This window comes from Odocoileus virginianus, chromosome 9 (genome assembly GCF_023699985.2).
Source record: "Odocoileus virginianus isolate 20LAN1187 ecotype Illinois chromosome 9, Ovbor_1.2, whole genome shotgun sequence".
NCBI lineage: Eukaryota > Metazoa > Chordata > Mammalia > Artiodactyla > Cervidae > Odocoileus > Odocoileus virginianus.
In genome coordinates this window covers 68,608,943-68,631,103 of record NC_069682.1, presented here as the reverse complement: position 1 = coordinate 68,631,103, position 22,161 = coordinate 68,608,943, and the positions used below count along the sequence as shown (strand labels likewise).

General features: G+C 44.0%; 1 protein-coding gene across 1 annotated transcript in view; it reads right to left on the bottom strand.

Moving 5' to 3' along the window:
- The window catches only part of STK4 (serine/threonine kinase 4), an 89,632-nt gene that overhangs the window by 6,431 nt on the left and 61,040 nt on the right, over nucleotides 1–22,161 (bottom strand). The gene's annotated exons all lie outside the window — the stretch shown is intronic.

Here is a 22,161-nt window from a genome sequence, read left to right as displayed (position 1 = left end):
AAATAACTTGACCTCTTTAAGCCTCACTTTGGTCCTCTGGAAAACAGACAATACCAGTTCCTCCACCCCTTGGGCTGAAATGAGAATTAGATGAGTTCATAACAGGTGTGGCGCTCACAGTGCAGGACTTCATTGTCGCATGTATCTGGTGGATAGTTAGCGTGTCACAAATGGTAGCTATCAATGTTATTAATAACTGTGATTTTTGTTGCTGTTAATATTATCATTATTATTAACAATATTATTAGAAAGTCTCTAACCTCCCATCACGACTTGGTGACTAAACAACAACAAATCTCCTATCAACAAGCTGTTCCTACAATCTCTGATCCAAACCAGAGTCAGATGAGTGAAAATGAAACTATCCTACTCTAGTTTGCATTAACAGTGCCTAAGGACTGGGACTTTCCCACAATGCCTGTTAAAACAAGTCTTTAACAAAACAGTTTTCATCCATCCATTTATCAAACACTCGCTGAATACCTACTAAGGGCTAGGCACTGTCCAAGGCACAGAGGATACTTCAGTGAAAAGAAAAACAGAAACTCCCCAAATCGTTGCCCTTGTGAAGCTTACATTTTAGTGAAGTGAGACAGACATATGGCAAGTAACATAGTACATTAGTAAATGACTCAGATTAGAAGGTGATACAAAAAAGAAAAGAAAACATACAGTGAAGGAAGGGGAGTTAGGGATTGGGGTGGGAGGCTTACTCCTGGTCCATCCATTCAGATAAAGACTCAGTGGCAGGACTTCCCTGGTGGTCCAGGGGCTAAGACTGAGCTCACAACGCAGGAGGCCCGCATTCGACCCCTGGTCAGAGAGCTAGATCCCACATGCTGAAACTAAGACTGAAGATTTCTCATACGGTAACTAAGACCCACAGCAGCCAAATAAGTAAACAAATAACAAATAAATATTCTTTTAAAACGAAATGAAAAGAAAAAAAAAAGTCGATGGAACTGCACTGGCTTGCCAGCTTGTCCTGCCGCTTCAGGCAGCCCCTGCTCCCTCTAGGCCTGTTTCCCCACTTGTAAGAAAGGGCTGCCAAGACGATCTTAAAGGTCTTTTGAAATTCAGTGTTTCTCAAAGTACAACCCATGGGTCACCTGCATCAGAATCACTTGTTGAAAATACAGACTCCTGCGTCCCCAGTCAGAGCTACTTCATCAGGCTCCCTGGGAGGGGAGGGACAGGGCTTCAGACGCTAAAGATGCTCTTCAGGTGTTTCTTATAAGCCCTCAAGTGGGATAAGCCCGATCCTACATCTTCCTTCTCGTTTTCCTGGCAGTGAAATTCTCACAGTCATTGCTGTGTGTCTCTGGTCGAGGCTTCTTCCAGGTTTCCAATGTCTTTGGGGATCTTTTGCCCTTGATTCTAATCTTTGGGCCACAACAAACACCCTGACTTTATCTCAGCCACCTTCAGATTGCGGTAAGGCCCTTGGAGCTGAAAGTTACACCTGACCTATTAGAACACAGCCAGCCAGTCACACCATCCAGATATGGATTTTTCTGAAAATGAGCTCAAGAGAATGGCTTTATGGCTCTGAGTGTAGCATTTCACCGTCGTGGTTCTTGGTGGCATAAATAAATTTCAAATGGATTTCCTGCAGTAAAAGAGCTATGGCTCTACAGTTCCGCTGCAGCCGGCATCCTGAGAGAGTAAATGCTCACACTGACCACACAGACAGCTTGAGGGGTTTTCACTAGCTAAAGGGAGGGTCACCATTTAGCATCTCCTCTCTACCCTGTAACTCCCACAATTCTACCTTTAGACCAGAATTCTCCTCCGAACTCCAGACTCACAAACTCCAATCAGATCCTACCAGCTATCTCAGTCCCTCAACACATCCAGACCCAAAGTCTTGAGACCCACCCTTTCCTCATCTCCGAACCTCTTCTCCTTACTCCCCAGTCGTCCCCATCTCAGGAATGGTGCCCCCATCCTCCCAGATGCTCAAAATCACCCCGATTCTCCCCTTTCTGTCACCACCTCTGTGCACATCCAATCCTTCGATCTCTGAAATACTCGTACAACTCAAATTCAACCATTTTTTTCATTTCTGCCTTCAACTCTTCAATTCAGGCCACCAACATCTCCCAGCCACAATTAAAAATACAGAAATGAGCTGCCCATATGTTGCCTATTGCACTTAGAAAAAAATCCAACAGTGCACTAGGGTCTACAATGGCCCTACACCTCTGGCCCATCATCCCCTCCAACTTCATTACCTGCAGCTGCTCAGGACCCTCTAGCCAAGCTTTATTTCAGATTGTCAGATATATTTTTCTGGCCTCAAAGGCTATGCAGCTAACAATCCTTCTGCCTGGATGGCCTGTCCCCAGTCATTCCTTATCCTTTAGGCCTCAGCTCAGGGGTGAACTCCTCAGGGAACTCGAGCAAGCCTTCTCTGACCATCTCATCCAGAAAGGCTGTTGGAGGAGTGGGTGGGTTTAGGGTGAGAGCAGTGGCTTTGAGTCAGGTGGCCCTGGCTCCACGGGAACCTGTGCCCTTGCGAGCTGGAGAGCCCTGGACAAGTCTCTACTACGTGCCTCACCTGTCTGCTTTTCAGTGGAGGATAACGGGATTTCCCAGAGGGCAACTGTGAGGCTTAGAGGGGCCGGTCAAGTACAGAACACAGTGTCTGCTGCCCAGAAAGAAAGTGGGCAAGTGGGAGCTGCCACCTTAAATCTTTTTTTTTTAAACGGACCAAATAGGTCAGTAAAAGAAACAGTGGCTGCTGTTCTAAGAACTGAGCTTGGTGAGCTCAGGATGGTACAGGCCACACACCCCACTCACAGACGGTCTCCAGTGAACTGACGGTGCATGCGTGCGTGTGAAGTCACTTCAGTCGTGTTCGACTCTTTGTGACCCCATGGACTGCAGCCAGCTAGGCTCCTCTGTCCAAGGGATTCTCCAGGCAAGAATACTGGAGTGGGTTGCCATGCCCTTCTCCAGGGAATCTTCCCGACCCAGGGATGGAACCCGAGTCCCTTGTGTCTCCTGCATTGGCAAACAGGCTCTTCAGCATTAGCACCACCTGGGAAGTCCAAACTCTGTGGGAGAGACCCCAAATAAAATGGACCTGGCTTGTTTCTTCGGGGTCAGAGAACAGCCAAGTCCTCAGCTTCCCAGCATCAGGACGGATCCATGAGGTTGACGGGAAGTGACTTCTTCTTAAATGGCCTTAGCAACTCTGAGATTCTGAACGACACCGTGTCAATGTCAGTTGCACAAGTGGCCTCGAGAACAACCGAGAAGATCCCGCTGGTGTTTCATCACACACGACAAGTCACAGAGATTACAATGACAATGAGCAGTCACTGGAATCAGGCTAAACTAAACGTATCAGCATGTACAGCAGAGTTTCTTCCTGCCTTCACGATGAGGCCCATATTGAACACACAACCCAAGGTACAGGGTTTAGACCTTCTTCTAAGTCCTCCTCTGTGGCTACTAGAAACTCACCTCAGAAATCTATCGCGAGAATGGTGTCACAATACGTCCCTAAAAAAGAAACTCAAGCACATCATCCTTTCACAGAACAGGTAAGTCAGGCTGATGTCCTGGCACAGGTGATGTTTTACTGCGGCCAAGAACCACAAAAGAACACACCTTTGGAATTTGCAAGATGACAAGGAAGCTTGACAGAGGCTATAAGTCGGAGGAAGTTACCAGGATGCCACTGCATACTTAAAAAAATTTATATATTTGGTTGCGTGGGGTCTTAGTTGTGAAATGTGGGTCTTCGATCACTGCGGCATGTGGGATCTAGTTCTCTGACTGGGGATGGAACCCAGGCCTCCTACAATGGGAGTACGGAGTCTCAGCCACTGGACTGCGAGGGAAGTCCCTTCTCCGTATCTTTAATATCCTCCCCTAGACGTTAGCCAAAGTGCAACAGAGAAAACGTATAAACATCAGGCAAAAGGCATTGAAGACATTGATTTAGATCCACCAAAGATAGGTATCCTTTCCTGATGTGACGTTGTCTCTATCTAGGGATGGATTCAAGACTGGGGACTGGGGACTTTAGTAAGGTAAGATTCTTGGTGATGCAGTCACCTCTCAGCAGGTGAGTGAGAAGATAGTGATGCAGAAGAGCAAGGATGCTGACAAGTAAATGACAGCTGTGAGGATTAAGTAAGCACTGGACCATTCCATTTCAAAAGATCCTGCTCCTCAAAGAAGACTTGTGAGAATTTTAATGAGTGACTGCCTCTGACTCAAATTACGGTCATGCCAGATCATGCTTCCACCTTATAAAATCTTCCTCATGCCTCTCCAATAAGGAAGAAAAGTGGCAAAACTGTTAGCAGTAAATTATTTCTGAAATTCCATTCTGAGTTTATGATGACTTCGAATCAATACATGGAACTGTTACCAGAATTCTAACCAAAGAAGACATGACTGCATGTGTATAAAATATTTACTAAGATGACTGGAATGAAATGCAGACTTTGAGGCTGGGTGAAACAAATCTGGCTCCATGCAGGAATGACAAGAGCTTTGATAGGGGTCAGAAGATTGGCCTCAGATAACCCGCAGATTGCATCCAAAGAGCCTCCCACTCAGAGAGGGCTCAGTATGAATTGTGTGTGTGCGAATGAAGGATGTAATTTGACAAATGGTATAAATAAAAAGTGGGCTTTCCAGGTGGCTCAGCGGTAAAGAATCTGCCTGCAATACAGGAGATCCAGGCTTGATCCCTGGATCACGAAGATTCCCCTGGAGAAGGAACTGGCAACCCACTCCAGTATTCTTGCCTGGAGAATTCCATGGACCAAGAATCCTGGCAGGCTACAGTCCATGGGATCGCAAAGAGTTAGATATGACTGAGAGACTAAACAATAACAAAATAAAAACACAATGTTTCTTTAAATAATGTGGTTTTACTATAATATACAGTACTTGCATTCTCTTAGTTATTTGTGATTTACTCACAGTCATCCTTAAACTTCCATGACAAAATGGAATTTTGAAGTAGTACTTTCACATGCTTAGAATTTATTCCAACTCTGTTCTGGCATGAACTTTCACAACTTACTCTGAAAATCACAGTGCACCTGCTTTTTCTTGTTGCTTTGGTTTGGTTCTGTGAGTTTTATAATAGCTGTTGGCCAAAGGTAGTCAGGTTTTGACCAAACCCAGATTTTCCCCGGACTTTATAAATGGGGCTTTTCACAGCAAAAACCCAAAAAGAAATTTCATACCCCAAATATAAAAGAATAATGGATCTCAAGAGGCACTGCATTGCTAATATTTAACATTATAACTTTATAAAGATGCAGTGAGTACCAGCTCTGTGTCAGGCACTTGTGCTTGGCATGGACTGGGCAGGAATATGGATGATAGAGGGATATGACCAAGGAACGGTGTATACAGGACAAAAGTATATGGCGTGTCCCTTCACACAAGCAGCAGAGATAAACAAGGTAGATAAGTCACAGAACCACGCTACCATATGAGGCATTACCGAGCAAGTGCCCAATGACGGCTCACGAGAGCTGATCTGAGCTGAGTGCTGTGTGCTCAGCCCTTTACACGCATCACGTCATGGGAGCCTCAGACGAGTCCATGAAATAAGCATCCATTTTACGGAGGTGGAAACTGAGACTGAGGGAGATACAGGAATTTCTCCCCTGACCCCAGAACTAATAAATGTAAGTGTTCAGCTTAGGACACGAACCCTTGCTTGTCTGAGGGCAAAGCCAAGCCAACTCTGCATCAAGACAACATGTACTCCAGTTAAGAGAAGGAAGAATCCCTGTGCTCAGTGTCTCTGAGAGAAACACTTTGTCTTTTTATACATTTATTGTGCACAGAAGGGGCACTAACTGAATTGCAGAACTTTCAAAATTGAAATGCAAATCTTATTTCAAGGCACTATCACATCTGAGGTACAGGGAGCTAATAAAATTAGGCTGAGTAAATGAAGGGATGTATGAGTTCTGTATCAGTATCACTAAAAGCTCCTCAAAATTCCTTCGGGTACCAGTTTTTCATGCCTCCAGGCTTCTGCAGAACAGACTTCTGTCTTCGGTTTAGGGAATGCCCATTCAACCTTGCAGCCCAGCTCAACCCCCCACTTGTGTCTCTCTCCAATTCCCTTTTTCTTTTACTAAAGTGGGAGCTGTTTAAGAGTGGGAACAATGTCTATTTTCAGAGAGTCAGGACAGCATAAGAGAGTTCTCAATGAATAGTTAATAAAGAAACAGATCCTTCAATCTTGAAGGTTTTGCATGAAAATGATACTGACTTTTTATTGGGTTCCAGCAATTACTAGTAAGACACCAGGCTTTTCAGAAGCTTTGAAAATGTGGAATCAATAAATAAGCCTGAGTATAATGTAAGAGTGTTAAATAAGGTTATGTCAGTTACTCCAGACTGATCAATGCAGGCCCAAATCAAAATGAACAGCTCATCCACTCTTATGATTGCAGTAAAGTTACAAGAGAAAATGGACAGAAAAATCCACGCTGGTCTTGATTGCTAATGACTGCTCTTTTAAGAACATTTCTACTTTCAGAGTGTACTGAGACATATACATTACCATATGTAAAACAGATAACCAGTGTGAGCTTGATGCATGACGTAGGGCATCTAAAGCCAGTGCTCTGTGACAACCCGGTGGGATAGGGTGGGGAGGGAGGTGGGAGGGGAGTTCACAGGATAGAGGGGACACATGTATACCCATGGCTGATTCATACTGATGTATGGCAGAAACCATTACAATATTGTAATCATCCTCCAACTAAAATAAATAAATAAACTTTAAGAATGAGTGGCTCTAAATTGGTTTATAGACTGCACACTGAAGGAAGCCAAACTATAAAAGGAAAACTTTCAGGAAGTTAGCAAACACATAGCCTTCTAGAATAATGAAATGTCCTAAAATAACTGTCGATGTCTAAAGGAGGAAGAGTATAGGAACAGTGCTGAATATGATGCCCTGATATTTGAAAGCACTAAAGGGAGACATCAACAGTATCACTCTTGTGAGGATATTAATCTTTCAGAGGATACGAAAACCTAAAGCACCAACTGCAGCAAGCAGCTGCTGTTTTAATGCAGCTGAATAATTCAGGAAAGGAGCTAGCTAGTCACACAAAAATCCCTACTGGTTGTGCCTTTGAACACTTTTTAGGGCTGGAAATTTCCAACATAACAAAAAGTCCAGGCTATTTTTCTCTCTTATCTGGCCAAATGAAAGAAGCTCAAAGAATCCTAAAGCAAACTCTGAAGACTGAAATATAAATTAATCTCACTTTATTTCATAAAGGTAGTCTCCAAAGGTATCTTCAGAGATAAATAAAACCCAATCTAAATACATTAAAATAACAGTGTTTACAGAAAACCGGTAAAGAAGGAAAGTAAAAGCTCTCTGAGTAAGCTACTTTGCAGGCCTGAGTTTTTTCAGCGTGGGCTTTCTCAAAGTGGGAAAACTTGTAAGTGAATAGCACTCAATTTCTGGAAACCTCCATGAGCCTTACTGCTGGGTGCTCCCGTGTAATGGAGAGTCAGAGATTTATAACCCAAATACCCACAAGGAAAGAAAGAAAGTGAAGTCACTCAGTCATGTCCGACTCTTTGCAAATCCATGGACTGTATGTAGCCTGCCAGGGTCCTCCATCCATGGAATTTTCCAGGCAAGAATACTGGAGTGGGTTGCCATTTCCTTCTCCAGGGGATCTTCCTGACCCAGGGATCAAACCCGGGTCTCCCACATTGCAGGCAGATGCTTCACCATCTGAGCCTCCAGGGAAGCCCACCCACAAGGAAACATTCTCTCAATATCCTCTGATAAAAGAACTCTGCAACAAAAGCAGTTAGGTTCTATCTGCAAGGCATGTCAGCATCTTTCTGCAATGGCCATCAAGTTTTGGGACCTAAATTCCTTGCAAAATTCTTGTCAAAAAGAAAAAAATCAGGTCTAGATAGATAGGGGGGTGTGTATGTATGTGTGTATAAAATACTTTTTTATTCTGCCAAACCACAAAACTGCTAAACAGGGATTTTTACCATTTTCTTTTCTTTTTCTGACTTAAGACTTTTTTATAGTTATCTTTTTTTTAGAAAACTTAAATCAGAAAAATAAAAGTATTAATATGTATGTGTCCTAGATGCTTTGAGGCAGTTCTTTATTCTTTTCCGCCAATGTTTAATCACTATGGATAATCAAATGTGATTTAATTCATGCCATGGTAATACTTTTCAAATGTGTATAAATTCAGAAACCAGAAAGCACTCTTTGTAAAGACCATGTGTCCTAGTTTTTTGGTTTAGAAATAGTGATCACCATATTCTTAGCAGTAAGCTCATCCAAGCTCAAGTTAAAAACCACTTAACTCCTCTGGTGTAAAACTGTTCTTTAAAATGTGTGTCCTAAATATTTTCTATAATGAGCAAGCTGCATGAAGAAAGAAACTATCTCCAACCTGGGGTCTGGCATAAAATTTGGAATCATTAATGACAGGGGGCGGGGAGAATGATGCTAATACCATGATGTATATGCTGATACGCTTTCCTTATGGCTCAGCTGGTAAAGAAACTGCCTGCAGTGCAGGAGACCTGGGTTCGATCCCTGGGTTGGGAAGATCCCCTGGAGAAGGGAAAGGCTACCCACTCCAGTATTCTGGCCTGGAGAATTCCATGGACTATATAGTCCATGGGGTCGCAAAGAGTCGGACACAACTGAGCGACTTTCACTCACTATATAATATACGCTAATATGGCATGGGAAAGTATATTTCATGATTCAGATAATGTTGATATGTGTCTATAAACGGAGTCTTTGTACGGCCTCATTTTCTTAAACCTGCTTTCCTTGCTGAAATATCTAACTGTTAATAACAAGGGTACATGGTTAGTACTGCTTTTGACTTGATAGTATTTCTTTTAAAAAGAACAGGGAGAGTGTATCAGTTACCAATTTACTGCCTCTCAGTTCTGAAAGCACCTTTCTCTGCAATAAACAAACGCACTTAAAGCACTTCTCCTTTCAAGCATGTGTGATGTTAAGCTTTCTCAGGAGGGTGGAGGGACAATTCAAGCAGGAGGTGGCTCCCCTGAATGCCCAGCCCTGGGGCGGGCCGTGTGGGCGGGAGGTCAGTTGGTGGAGTGTGGCCCACTCACACCCCAGGACCTGGTTCCTGTGTTACCTTGCAGCCTCAGCCTGGCCATAATCTTTCGGCAGTCTTGTCAACGTGGATACCAGTGCCCCCACATGGCTGGTGGGCTCTGAAGGTCTCGTGGTCCCACTGGTACCCAGGCCCCCAGTGCACATCCACGGCACTGGCCGCCGCTTGCCTGCTCCTTGCCTGCACTCCGGAGGGCCATCTATGGTTTCCCCAGAGCTCATGTGCCAGCTTGGGTCCAGTGAAACCAGCAAACTCCTCTGCGATGCCACGGCCAAACCCTGCCTTCTCTACTGAGGTCTGAACCCCTCCCTGGCAGTTTGTCCTTCCTTGGGGACACTCCCTCAGCCCTAGGGAACCACAGAGAGTTTTCTTACACCTTGCAGTTCCTCATTTATCACAGGTAGTAACTCTTTGTATTTTTTCTTAATTTTTATTGGAGTATGGTTGATTTATTAATACAATGCTGTGTTAGTTTCAGGTGTATGGCAAAGTGAATCAGTTACACATATATATACACATACACACATACATACACACACATGCACGTATACAGCCACTCTTTTTCAGACCCCTTTCCCACACAGGTCATCACAGCGCAGTCGCCCCCTGGGCTCCACAGTGGGCCCTTACCAGTCCCGTTTCATGGACAGTAGTGTCTGTACGTCAATCCCCAGCTCCCAATCTATGCCACCCCTCCTGGGCCCCTGGTGACCGTAACCTGTTTTCTGCATCTGTAGGTCTATTTCTGTTTTGCAGGTAAGTCCATTTGTACTGTGTTTCAGCTGGATGACTCCTCATATGAAACCTCCCCTGTTAAACCTACTATGCGGCTCCTGCCTCCTGACTGGACCCAGGCTACTGCCGGGAGGAAGGCCGCCACTGAGGACAACGTGAGCACGTGCCTGCCCACGAACGGAGAAACATCCACAAGGCCAAACCCCAAGAAAAATTCCCGTGTGAAAATGCCCAGACAATCTCAAATCCAGAAGAGCCTAGTATGTTTATTTACAGCCCCAATGAGGAACTAAAATACTCTCATTTGCTCCCACTGAAAACTGTACTAATGATGAACAGATAAACAATCCGTGGTTTAGTCAGACAACTGAAAGCTACTCAGTGGCCCAAAGGAGTGACTCCAGGTACGTGCAACCACATGGATGAATCGCAAAAAGGAATGCTCAAACAACCCAACACAGAAGACTATGCACTGAATGACTCCATCCAGATAGCATCACAGAAAAGATAAAACTATCAGGACAAATGACAGGGCGTGAGGGAAACTCTTGGAGGCGATGGAAATGCTCTATGTCTTGATTATGGTTGTGTTTACACCACTGTATACATCTGTCACAACTCTGCAAACTGCACACTAATAAGCCAGTTTTATGGTATATAAATTAAGCCTCAATAAACCTGATCTTAATAAAGCAAAAAACTAAATACATATAAAGAATTGAGGGGGACTTCCTTGGCAGTCCAGTGGTTAAAACTCTGCATTTCCAATTCAGAGAGCTTGGGTTCAATTGCTGGTTGGGGAACTAAGATCCCACGAGCTACACAGAGTAGCCAAAAAAAATGATTTTTAATTAAAAAAAAACAACTGTGGAAGGTAGTTCATGTAATACTTAAAGGGAATTTTATACCTTACATGGATAGATTACAGAGATGATTTAAAATTATTACATTTAATTATCCAGTTAAAGAATAAAAAGCCCAGGAAAAAAACCAAAGAAAGTAGATATGGGTAATATAAAATTATGAATTCAAAAGTTAAAGCTCAGTGGCAAGGATCTCCCAAACCAAAAGCTGATTCTTTCATATGACTAAAAGGAAAAAAAAAAAAAACCCACAGAAAACTGCTGACAAGTTTAATCAAGAAAAAAAGAGGAAACAAAACTACTAGGAATGAAAAGCAAGCTGCACTACTGATTCTATAGATTCTTAAATCTAAACCTTTATGTCAAAAAATCCAAAAACTTATACGAAATGAAGATTTCCAGGTGGGGGGGAAAATACCATAGATTTACCTGGAATCAAACCAAAAAGACCATGGACTAAGAAATATGGACCGAAGGATACAGGATGAACTGAATTCCAGTTCTCCCAACAAGGCAGATTACTGGCAGAACTCCTCTGAAACTTCCTCCTATGGAAGAAGGGAAATCTCCAGGGGCCAGAATCATTGTTGTATTAATAACAGTAATCCTATCTTCTTATACTACTAACAGTGCTGCTGCTGCTAAGTCGCTTCAGTCGTGTCCGACTCTGTGCGACCCCATACATGGCAGCCAACCAGGCTCCCCAGTCCCTGGGATTCTCCAGGCAAGAACACTGGAGTGGGTTGCCATTTCCTTCTCCAATGCATGAAAGTGAAAAGTGAAGTCGCTCAGTCGTGTCTGACTCTTAGCGACCCCATGGACTGCAGCCTATCAGGCTCCTCCGTCCATGGGATTTTCCAGGCAAGAGGACTGGAGTGGGCTGCCATTGCCTTCTCCATACTAACAGTGCAGTTCCTGGTAAATCAAGAAAATATAAAGGACAATAGAATGGAAGGATAAACAGAAGCCCCCACCACCCCACCGCCCTGGTTGCCTTGGTGAAAGGCTAAGATTTAAGGAAATTAGTGTATAATGATTATAGTAATAATTACAATTATATAAGCCAGTATTTTGAAAACGTTCTTAGCCGGTCACTACATCAAGCACTTTTTGTGTATTGTCTCGTTTGATTGTCACTAAATCTTACAGCTGTGACTGTCAACCTGATTGTATAGATAATCTGAGGCATGCAGAATGACATACTTTGCCTGAGGTTACAGTCAGCAGGAGACGGAGACCCAAACTGACTGGCTTTCTCCATCTGTAAAATGGAAAAGCCAGACAATCCCAGCTAACCTCTTGGAAAGGTTTTGTGAGGAATGACCAAAATAAACACGTGGGTAGAGGTCACCTGAGGACAAACTTTGGCTGAAATCAAAAAGCACAGTATCTGCAGGCAGACCTTTTAAAACAACAGTATGTGTGTTTCCCAACTACGGAATCCTCTCTTCTCAGAAATGACCAGAGGTGGTCAAGAAGGGACTTCCCTGGTGCTCTAGCGGTTAAGACTCCACGCTCCCAGGGGGCAAGGGTTCAATCACTGGTCAGAGAGCTAGCTCCCACATGTGGCAACTAAGACCCAGCACAGCCAAATAAATAAACGTTAAAAAATCAAGGAAAAGACAACCCACAGAATAGAGAAAATATATATATATATTTTTAAAAAGCAGGCAAGGAAATGCCAGACGATGTCTCTTGCTGGAGACATAGTGGGACTAGAACACATCCCCTTTAAGGCCCCTTTCCATTCTGAAAGCCCAACACTCTTCTGGCCGACACGGGGCCAGAGGAGCTTCGGGAGGGAGACACGGCTTCCAGGAGTCCGAGACACAGGCTGTTGCCTGCACTTTCTGCGAAGCCTGGTGGACACGACCTCAAGACAGCCCTTCCGAGAGCCTGACGTTGTCAGTACACCGTTCATGGGGCTTAGGAGCTGTTTCTGCTCTTCTGTTCTAAGCCATCAAGATCTAAATTACTTCTTACTCCTGTTCTCACTGCCACTACCCAAATTCATGGAACCCATGGTCTGGACTCTGCTCTTTGGCTCACCATGTGGCTGAGATTAAAAAAAAACATCCTATGTTGTAACAGCTGAGAATAACTGGCCATGAAGACAGAACTTAAAAGAAAAAAGCGCCAAGCAGACAGGGATCAGGCCACCTCAGAACCAAACAAAGGCAATAAGAAAGAGTGTCAAGCTCACACAGGCTGATATCATTCTTTTCTCCCCCTTAAACTGGAGTATAGATGCTTTAGAAGGTTGTGTTAGTTTCAGCTATATAGCAAAGCGAATCAGCCACACACGTGTGTGTGCGGTCACTCAGTCACGTCTGACTCTGTGCGACCCCATAGACTGTAGCCCACCGGGTTCCTCTGTCCGTGGGATTTTCCAGGCAAGAATACTGGAGTGGGTTGTCATCTCCTACTCCAAGGCATCTTCCCAACCCAGGGACTGATCCTGCCTCTCTTGCACCGTATACATATATCCCCTCTTTTTTTGGATTTCCTTCCCGTTCAGGTCATCACAGAGCACTGAGTTCCCTGTGCTGCACAGTAGGTTCTCAACTAGTTATCGATTTTATACATAGTAAGGTGTATATGTCAATCCAAATCTCCCAGTTCATCCCACCACCCGCCATCCCCCCACCCCGGGCTGAAAGCGTTCTAAGCAACCCTCTGGGGTCACGAGCCACAGTGCTGAAGCCGTGCTCTTGGAGACATGTCAATAACCAAGTCAAACGCAAGCTTCCCTCAGCTGCACGATTCCCCAGCAGAACAAGGCCGCTGTGACTCGAGACAAAGACGACATTCATCTGCCATGTGGTTTCTCAAAGCACATCTAAACAGCAGGTTGCCCGGGCAATTTTGGATACATATTTCTTTTTCCGACTGCTGTTCTTGGCTGGTTTTCTGACAGTAAAAAGTACAAGATCTCGTTATACTCCTGCGTACAAATGAATTCAGCCTTAACATACTTTAAGCCCAGCTTTACAGGAAAAATAAGAAATCTGAAACAAAAATAGTATACCTTGTCAGGAACAATTTAGGACAGTCTTCTCACCGGGAGCTGCTCGGCGTGGTTACCCCAGTAAAGACCATTAATGGGCAACTGGTGTTTATCCTGGCTGGCTCTGGGCGCTCACAAGGCACTGCAGAGCAGGAGGCCAGAGTACTAATCACAGTCTCCGCTCACCTTTCTTTCAGCACAGGATTATGAAAAGAAGGTCATCAAGGGAAGGTTAACAAGCACACAAATGGAGTTAGTCCAGGACAGAGAGATGGTGGCAAGAGATGCCGCTACAGAGAGAATAGCATCTGAGGTTTAAAATCCTGACTTCATTCACACACTCCCCAGACAAAACACCACCAACAAAAGCAAACAGGAAGCCTCAATTCCTAAACCTCTCACTGACAAGAGAGAAAGCCTGGCTTAATAAGTTCGAATGATCTCAAAGCAACCTGCATGCGTATGAAGTTGCTTCAGTCGTGTGTCTGTGTTACCTCATGGACTGTATCCCGCCAGGCTCCTCTGTCCATGGGATTCTCCAGGCAGGAATACTGGGGTGGGTAGCCATTCCCTTCTCCAGGGAATCTTCCCAACCCAGGGACTGAACCTGGGTCTCTTATGTCTCCTGCATTTATCATTCATGCCACCTGGAAAGCTCCTCAAAGCAACCTAACTGCAACCAAAAACTCTACCAATACTGAACATCAAATGAAAGGAGAATGAGGAAGTTAATCAAAATAGCATGTGGGGGAATTCCCTGGCAGTTCAGTGGCTCAGACTCCAGGCTCCCAATACAGGGGACCTGGGTTCAAACCCTGGTCAGGGAACTGGATCACACATGCTATAACTGAGAGTTCACATTCTGTAACGTACTTAGTTGTAATGCTACAACTAAGACCCAGCACAGCCAAATAACTAAATAAATATTTTAAAAAATAAATAAATCACAAGATGTGGTGAACTATTACATAACCATCAGAATGATAATTTTATAGATGTTTCTAATGATAGGAAAAAAATATCTGACATGTTAAGTGAAAAAAAAATCAAGATGCCATATTATATACACAAAATGATTTCAGCTGTGTACAATATCTAAGTGTAAGAAATCAGAAATGAATATATTAAAATGTGAACTGGGATTATTGGTGGGGGGTGGTGGAACCATGGAAGAAATTGTCTTCCCCAAGCTTTTAAACTTCTAAATGTTATACAATGGGCATGTATTCTTTTTACACCTTAAAGGCAGGAAAACACCACAGCAACAGCCAGAAGAGCAAACAAGCACTGAAAAAGAAGATAAGAAACAGCATTTATTAAGGGCTTAGTACAGGCCAGGCAACTGTCCTTAGGGCTTCACATGCATTAGCACATTTGTTTTTACAACAACCCTGTGAGATGAGAGTGACTTCTATCCACATCTGATAAGGAAACTGAAGGTTAGCCAGGAGGCATAACAGATGGATAAGACAGGACATGAAGGCGTAGATTTGACTAGATGGAACTTTGTTAGCAAAGTAATGTCTCTGCTTTTTAGTATGCTGTCTAGGTTGGTCATAACCTTTCTTCCACCATGGCTGGTGGTTTTAACAAAGACTTACACCACCTCTCGAACACAACAGCAGAATCTGCCCTTCTGCCTGCAAGCTGGACCTAGAAACAAGCATCGATGATAAAAATCTTGAAAAGACACTATCATAATGGAGGAGAATGACTACAAAAGAGGAATCTGCCCAGATGCTAAGATACTTGGGTTTGAGTTTCCAACTGGAAAAACTAAAAGCACTTTCAATTAAAGTTTTAAAGAGAACTGATGTGAAAGAGTGAATCATCACTGTAGGTGAAAATATACCAGCACAACAAATTCAACCCACAGCTGAATTCTACAATACAAGAGAAAGCTGGGAATCACTGTCAAAAAAAGACCTCAGGTAGCTATTCATCAAACTAATAAATAAATAAAAGCATTTTAAGTTGGTGCTAGAGGTAGAGACTGGCTAGGTGGCGCTAGTGTTGTGACTGTGTGGATCACAGCAAACTGGAAAATTCTTCAAGAGATGGGAATACCAGAGCACTTTATCTGCCTCCTGAGAAATCTGTATGCAGGTCAAGAAGCAACAGTTAGAACTGGACATGGAATTACGGACTGGTTCCAAATTGGGAAAGGAGTACGTCAAGGCTGTATATTGTCACTGTGCTTATTTAACTTAGATGCAGAGTATAACATGAGAAATGCTGGGCCGGATGAAGCACAAGCTGCAATCAAGATTGCTGGGAGAAATATCAATAACCTCAGATACGCAGATGACACCACCCTTATGGCAGAAAGAGAAGAGGATATGAAGAGCCTCTTGATGAAAGTGAAAGAGGAGAGTGAAAAAGCTGGCTTAAAACTCAACATTCAGAAAACTAAGATCATGGCATCCAGTCCCATCACCTCATGGCAAATAGATGGGAAACAATGGAAACAGTGACAGATTTTATTTTCTTAGGCTCCAAAATCACTGCAGATGGTGACTGCAGCCATGAAATTAAAAGACGCTTGCTCCTTGGAAGAAAGGTTATGACCAACCTAGACAGCATATTAAAAAGCAGAGATATTACTTTGCTAACAAAGTTCCATCTAGTCAAATCTATGGTTTTTCCAGTAGTCACGTACAGATGTGAGAGTTGGACTATAAAGAAAGCTGAGCACTGAAGAATTGATGCTTTTGAACTGTGGTGTTGGAGAAGACTCTTGAAAGTCCCTTGGACTACAAGGAGATCAAACCAGTCAATCTTAAAGGAAATCAGTCCTGAATATTCATTGGAAGGACTGATGCTAAAGCTGAAACTCCAACACCTTGGCCACCTGATGTGAAGAACCGACTCATTGGAAAAGACCCTGATGCTGGGAGGGATTGGGGGCAGAAGGAGAAGGGGATGACAGAGGATGAGATGGCTGGATGGCATCACCGACTCGATGGACATGAGTTTGAGTAAGCTCCGGGAGTTGGTGATGGACAGGGAGGCCTGCCGTGCTGCAGTCCATGGGGCTGCAGAGTTCACTGAGAGACTGAACTCTCTCAGTGGTAGAGAATTCACCTGCCAATGCAGGAGACATAAGAGACCTGGGTTCAAACCCTGGGTCAGGAAGATCCTCTGGAGGAGGTCATGACAACCCACTCCAGTATTCTTGCCTGGAGAACCCCACGGACAGAGAAGCCTGGCAGGCTACAGTCTGTGGGGTCACAAAGAATCGGGCACGACTGAAGCGACTTAGCATACTTAAGCTATAATTACTAAGGTTTGGACAAAGAGGAACTGAATTTGCCCTCCAAATATGAAGTACCCAGCAAAAAGGGGCACTGACTCTTAAAGACTAGAGAATAGAAAGAAACTTAGGAGAAAAAGAAAAAAGCATTGTACTTGATGCCAAATTATATAACCTGCAACCAGCCTAAGAGGATCCTGACTCTTTTTTCAGTCCAGCACTGAAGGCCTTTTGGTCAGAAATAATCAATTTTGCTTGGCAAAAAAGGCATCAAGACATAGAAGTGCTTTGGATTAAATTCTGTAGAATCAGCCTCTTTGAGATGCATTAAAGTTAATGCCAAAACCAATATGGTGTTCTGTTCACAGCTCCTTTCTAGAGGCTTTAAAAGCAGAAAAATATTTAAACTCAAAGTCTGAAGTGGAAACTTGCTATCTGTAAAAACAAAGCCACTTTAGTAGCTATGAGAAGTCATTGAGATTTGGTAATTCCAAATTCACCATGTATAATAAAAATACTGGTTGTTAGGGAAATTGGCTAGCTGTTTAGAAAAATATGAAACTGGACTGCAACCTTAGTCTTCATACCAAGACACATCCTGACAAGATAAATATTGAAAAAGAAAAAAATAAACATTCTAAAACAAAGTAAGGGTCAATATTTTTATAATGCTGGGATCTGAAAAACTTCTAAACGTGGCATTAAATCCCAGAAACCACAAAGGAAAAGCTGCTAAATGAAAATACATAGAATTAAAAATACCTGAACAGACACCTTACATAAAGTTTTTTAAAACTAGGAAAAGACCTTTATTTAAAAATTCATAAGCTCACTTGATATATGAAGAACTCTTTGGAATCAATAGGAAAATAAAAACTCCACTGACAAATAACACAAAGTGACAATTTAGACACCAAAATGATAGGGGAATGTGACCATCTGTATCACAATCCCAAATTTATAAGGTTTGACGCTCAAGTGTTCTACTTGTAAGAATTACTTCTAAGGACATACATATCGTGCAAAGAGGTTCATTAAAGCTTGCTTAGTATCAAAAGTTGGCCGCTACCTTGAGGTCCATGATTTGGGGGTTACTTAAATCAGAGGTCACAAATGCAGCTGTTTTCATAAGTCAGTACGGCCAAGGAAAATGACCTCAATGGGCTAGTTTTAACACAAGGAAGCAGGAAGTGCTGAGATCTGGGGTGAACTGGAGAGTTCAGACCCTTTTGGTAATCCAAATGATAAAAATCACGTATTCATGGCCACACTGGCTCTCCCTTCCCCAGTCTCCACGGTCCCTCAGGGCTGATGTGTGATCCACAGCACGTACGGCAGCCTGGTCTCTCTGAGACACGCAGGAGGACCCCCTTACTGTGAATGCGGGATGCTCCTCTAGCCCATCACACTGGAGAAGCTACAAGAGTTCACTGAGGCAACATCACTGGCTCCCAGAGCGGATAAAACCGTGAAGGTCATTGTCTCCACGTTTCCTTGAGGCTATGGTCAGTTCCGCCTTGTTGAACAGTCCCAGGTACAGAAGGAAGACAGGGGGAGGGGAAGGCAAGGATGGGGGGAAGGCCAGCAGTCAGGGAAGAAGGCTTTCTTGTGGGATTTTCATTTTTCATAAAAACAAAACTGAGACGGGAGGAAAGGCTGTATGAATGAAAAAAGGCGAAGTCCTCCGAATCACATACCTTCTATGGAAGTGTCCCTAAAACTGCACATGCTGATCAAATACCAGGAAATCAGGCATGATTTCTGAGAATTCTTGCACGAAGTGCTGAGTGCCCAGCACCACTGTTACGTGTTCCTTCGGCAATAGACTTCTGGGCAGCTGTTGTCCTCATTAACCAAGCTGGCACAGGGAAGGGCTGCCACGGATAATATGACATGATGTGTGGTATTTTTCTCACAAGATCTTAATTCATCCTAGGAACCGGTTTAACCAAATTCATCCCAGAATGGTTGTAGATTATAATTTCAGTCTCGGCAGCAGGTCAGACGTAGAAAATGTCCACCTGAATGTGGAATGGAACATTTCTTCCCAGAGAAAATAACTTGCTGCTTGGTCCTGCCCCATCTGGGGTAAGAACCCTTGGGAGAGAACAGCCAATTTCTTGATTTTACTGCATTTTAAATACCGCTTCCTTAAGATCTGTTAAATTCCCAAAGAGGTAGGTCAAATGGAGACGAGTGGTGGCCACATATGAGGAACGGTGTGGGGAGGATATACCTGTAGAAGCCAACAGGAGCGGTCCTTGTGGTGACAGAACTGTTCTTTCATGCCCGGTGGATGCTCGTCTCTCGTCTGGGTGGATGAATCTAGATATTCTCATTGTGAAACTGTGCTGCGGTTTCTCAAGATGTGACCACTGGGGAAACTGTAGAGAAGGCAGTGGTCCCCAGCCTTTTTGGGCTCCAGGGACCAATTTCGTGGAAGACAAATTTTTCATGGACCAGGAGGGGTGGGATATGGTTTGGGGATGATTCAGGCACATCACATTTATTGTGCACTTTATTTCTATTGTTATTATATCAACCCCACCTCAGATGATCAAACATGAGATCTTGGTGGTTGGGGACTCCTGGTATAGAGTACACAGGATCTCTCTGTAATATTTCATGCAACTGTATGTGAATCTACAGTTATCTCAAAATAAAAATCTATTTTCCTTTTTAAAAAGGGACATCCAAATCTGAAGGCTACAAAATCCTAGAACAGTCTTTACTACGACTGTGCTAAGCAAAGAGCAAACGGAAGTGATGGGTGGGGTCTGTAAAGTCGATCTGAGTTTGCTCTTCCTCAAGTAGCTGCCCACCTCCTGATCTGACGTGTGCAATCTGAACTCAGCTACATGGGCCAGGGCACTTGGCAGGTGACAGATCCCAGATATGGCCCTGGGTCTCTATCTTTATCTCATTCATCCTCTCTCACACTCACTCACACACATACACATTCACATGAGCTATTTTATATGAACAACCACAACCATCTGGATTAAAACTGTCCTGAAAAAGAACACCGATGTGAGAACTTTCCAGGTCCTACAGCTTCCAGGCAGGCACAGAAAGGAAGTGATCTCATCAGAGAAGACACACAAGGTCTGTAGGAATTGGTTAAGTTTGATATTCAAACTCCATGCACAACAAAGTCTCAACAGAATTAAGCTCATTTCAGGTGTTAAGTGCAGCTTTCCTGATAGCTCAGTTGGTGAAGAATCTGCCTGCAATGCAGGAGACCCCAGTTCGATTCCTGGGTCGGGAAGATCCCCTGGAGAAGGGATAGACAACCCACTCCAGTACTCTTGGGCTTCCCTTGTGGTTTAGATGGTAAAGAATCCGCCTGCAAGGAGGGAGACCTGGGTTCGATCCCTGGGTCAGGAAGATCTGGAGAAGGGCAAGGCTACCCACTCCAGTATTCTGGCCTGGGGAATTCCGTGGACTGTAGAGTCCGTAGGGTCGCAAAGAGTCGGACACGACTGAGTGACTTTCACACAGGTGTTAAGTAAATACTTCAAGGCAAACCCCATTTAACTAGGAGGCGGCAGCTGCAGCAGCAAGGCCCTAGACAGAGCTGTGAGTGAGTCTGGGGCTTGCCTCCTGCCTCTCTTGTTTGGGGCAACACATCTCATCGTCTTTAGCTCTTTCCCTCTGGTAGTTCATCTCTCCTACCAACATCTTACAAATCAATAGAAAATTTACTAAATGCCTACTGTGTGTGAAGCACTCTTTTAAAACACTTTAAAAGCTTTTTCTAATTTAACCTTCCCAATCACCCTGTAGTAAATATGATTCGTGCTTGAGGTTAAAGGACTTGCCCAGAGCTAGAGATCTCATCAACAGTGAAGCCGGGACCGAATCCAGGTGTGTCTGGCTCTGGTCAGTATGTCATCCTGCCTCCTGGTTTCATGTTGGTCTCCAGGGTGTCCAGAGCACCTCCCCGCATTGTAGAAGGACAGGAAGGACAAAAGCCTGACATATGCTGAGCATTTTATATGCCTTACACAGGCTCTGTCTTTCCAGCTCAAATACCCCCTTTGACAGGCATGCGTTATCTCTGTTTTAAAGGTTAGCGAACAAAGCCTGAGAGAATTTGAGGGCTCTTGAAGACTTTTTCATCTCATTTTTACTTAGCAGATGAAGAAACGAGAGCCCAGAAAGATTAGGTGGCTTGCTGAAGGACACAAAGCTGGTTACTGTCACAACCGAGGTCTGGCTGCCAACCCACCGCTCTTTCACCACATCTAAGCTCTCACTCTGAAAGGAACCAACATTATTAATAATAGAGCAGGAATGCCAGGCACTTTGCTAGATGCTTTACACCTCTCTCCAACTCTGAGGGAGGGGTTTCCCAACACTGCTGTTCCAATCAATGCTTTCTACTAACATGGACCACAGAAGGGGACCTCGACTTAAATGTCACACATCAGTTTTACAAGGTGGTTAACATGATCCTCTACACACAGACGAATGGATATCACAGGAAGAAATATGAAAAGACTGGAAAATTTGTCACAGAAGGCACAAAGGATCTGAACAATGTAATCAAATGATGCTTTCTGAGCGCCTGTGTGCCCCAGGAATTTGCCAAGGGCTGGGCCCCACTGAGAAAGACAATTCAGCCCCTGAATCAATGAACACTCACCACCGGCACATGTGTGATGCTTCCTGCCACAGCAGCGTGTTATTCTGAAAAAAGCAAATGGTCTTGACATCAGAAAATCTAAATTGAGAGCCTAACTTCACCATCCACGAATCAGGTGCCCTGGGGGCGAGGGGGAGGGGGGGCACATGAGCGAGTGTCTGGGCCTCTCAGTCAACAAGGGGGAAGAGCTGGCATCTTCTGGGCCAAGATGCTGTGAGAGGCGAATGGACCAAGATGCCTAAGGGACCGGACACAGGATAAACACACAGTAACTGCTATTATCACTTCTTCTCAAATTCTACAACTTGAAGAGAGCACATGTCCCCGACAGTAAAACTGAAAAGGAGATGAACAGGGGAATGGGGAGGTATGAGCCCAAGGGTACCAAGCTCAGGTACACAAGATGAGTATGTCTTAGAGATCTACTGCCATGCCGCAACGGTGCCTACAGCAAACAATCCTGTACTGTATGTACCTAAAAATCTGCCAAGACGGTAGTTCCTCCGTTAAGT